Genomic DNA, 2934 nt, shown 5'->3' with positions numbered 1-2934 from the left:
CCAAAACTCCTTATACTTCTAACTTCGATAATCATCTTGATAGAATAAGTATTAGCAACATACTCAAAATTCAAAATTACACTTAAACTCTCAGAAATCAATAAGACAGACAACTGATGACATAGACCCTCCAAAACAATCTTTTATATTCAGGTTCCTTTTAAAATCCACATACTTCACTAACAGTTTCCAGAATCTCCAACAAATTTTAAAATCTAGAATCTAAGTCCAAAAACCAACTCAACCTTTCAAAGGAGACTTAATAGGACCAACGAGGGGCAAGACAATATTCAAACAATGCATAAACAAATCTATAATCACCAGTCTTCATCTTTGATTTTTTTTTTTATAACCACACAGTTGTTTAAACGAAACCAGAAAATGAAGTTGAAGACTCTCAAGGCAGCATACAAGATATTGGATTTTCAAAAAAACCCACTCAAGGATCTCATAAACATATTTTCAAATCATTTTAAAGAACATTGTTTCACTAAAGCCAGTTCTAGGTTCTTTTAACTCCACATATGCAGAAAACAAAGCCAAGCCTAATGTTCCAAAGTTTCAAATTAGTTTTCAAAATCAGACAATCTCCAGAAGATCACTTAAAGCTAAGACACAGGTGCGTTTAATATATATATATACAAGGAGACTCTTTTAAGAAGGAAATCAAGACTTAGGCTCATTTTTAGGACCTGTTCTTATCATGTGGTCATTTTAGACCATTTTAGGGCATCATTTAGGCTAAGTCTGGTCTCCTGATAATTAACAAAGAAAAAGGGTCCATTTATAACCTTTGAAACAGCTTTAGTAAAGAGCCTTGACAATAAACCATAAGCATCACATATTCATCTTTCATTCAAGACCAATGAATACATAAGATTAACAACTTAAAATGATCCTAACAAAGTCAGTATGAGGCTAAAGTGAACCCAGAATCCACAGGAACTCAGCAAAACACATAGAAAAATAGAAAAATGCTTTAGAAACTCTGAAGTGATCAGTGAAACCACAACTATGGTTTAAGACTGACATTTCTATCTCATTTCCAAACCTATTTGAATCATAAACTTATTAGTTAATGCACTTAAACAGCCTTTTCACATCTTATTAAGGCAACACTACAACATGACAGCCTCAAAACTTCCACTGAGACAATAAACAAATATTCAAAACCAACTTTAACACCTAGCTGTTAGTGATGAACCCCTTTGAACCTCATATTGCTAATATTATAATACCATAACATGATAAACTTAATAAAATAGCAAACCAGAAAAAGAAAAAAAGGAAGAAGGAAAAAAAAAACCTTTGTATCCATACAAACCACATTTAAGTAAGCATTCATACTAAGTTCTACCAGAAACAATAGCTTGGAACATCATTAAACAAATATAATCAACTTAATACATAAAACAAACTAGAAATAAGAATGAAGTGAACTGAAATAGGATTTTACCTTTTTGTAGGGCAACCTAAAGATCAAAGAGGAGGGGTTGGATCAACACTTCAACACCAACACTTAATCCTTGAAAGAACTACCCTTTTTCTTAATTTTTTGATATATAATGTGGTATATATATAGATAATCCATCTCAGCAAGTACCAATAATGTGGTATATATGTGGATTTGAACTGATGAATTTAAAGAATTTTTGAGGTACTCTCAAAAATTCTGCCCCAGTTTTCTTGTGGGGTTACCTTTAACTCTCTCTTGCTAAAGCATTTTACGAGGTTTCCTAAGGTTCATTGGGAATTTTATTTGGAATGACCGAGCTCGGGAGATCGCCTATGTATCCGGCTTTGGGAATCAGGTCGAAACATAGTTCAGGGCAAACATATTAGAATTTTTTTGTGAGACCGAACTCAGAAGAGCGCCTACTTATCCCAAAATGGGAATCAGGTCATAACGTAAATCAAAAACACATAATTTTGGATTTTTGGGTTAAAACAACTGAGCTTGGAAAAGTGCCTACATATCTTCTTATAAGTATAGGGAACCAGGTCCTCGCGTAGTTGTACATAGTTTGGATTTGGTTTTTTAGGAAAATTGCAAAATTACAAGCAAAGGTAATGAGATTAAAACAACAAAAACTATAAAAACTTTGAATCTTTGTAGTCGCCTTCTTCTTCACACGTAGTATCTCTTGATGACATCTGAATTGATTGCCTTGGCCACTCTTGACCATCCATCTCAAAGAAGTACCATGGCTCCTCCTAATAGTACCTTTTGCACTATATAGGGCCCTTGGCAGTTTAGTGCAAACTTTCATTTGTATTCTTCTTGATTTAGGAATATTCGTTTGAGTACCAATTGCCCAATTTGAAAAACTGTGGTTTTCACATGCTTGTTGAAAGCTCGCGCCATTCTTTATTGGTATAGTGGACTATGAAAAATAGCAATCATCATCTTTTCATCTATCAGAGCCAGTTGCTCATACCTCTTGCGGATCTATTATGCATCATCCAACTCACCTTTCTTCGTATGATTCGAAGTGAAGGGATTTCTACTTCTAGCCGTATTATCGGCTTGCCATACATACACCAAAAATGTGCACGGAGTGGCCCCAACAAGTTCGTTAGGATGATACCTCAAAGAATGCATATGGCGCTTGTTCATCCCGCCCTTTGTAGTTATCAATCATCTTTTCTCGAGGATCTTCTGATGTTTTTGTTGGCGACTTCTACTTACCATTCATTTGCGCGTATGAGTGCGATCGAATTTCGGTGAGTGATTCAAAATTACGCCCACATTTATTTCATCAAGTGGTTGTTTAGATTAGCCCTATTATCTATTATGATTGATTCTAGGATACCGAATCAAAGATATGATGTTGTTGCGCACAAAATCTATGACTACTTTCTTTGTTACTGATGCATAAGATAATCGCTTCCACCCACTTGGTGAAGTAGTCTATGGCGACCAAATGAAACGGT

The sequence above is a fragment of the Lycium ferocissimum genome, chromosome 3, assembly GCF_029784015.1.
Source record: "Lycium ferocissimum isolate CSIRO_LF1 chromosome 3, AGI_CSIRO_Lferr_CH_V1, whole genome shotgun sequence".
In the NCBI taxonomy this organism is placed as follows: Eukaryota; Viridiplantae; Streptophyta; class Magnoliopsida; order Solanales; family Solanaceae; genus Lycium; species Lycium ferocissimum.
The sequence above is the reverse complement of the archived record's forward strand: the minus strand, read 5'-3'. Positions refer to the sequence as shown.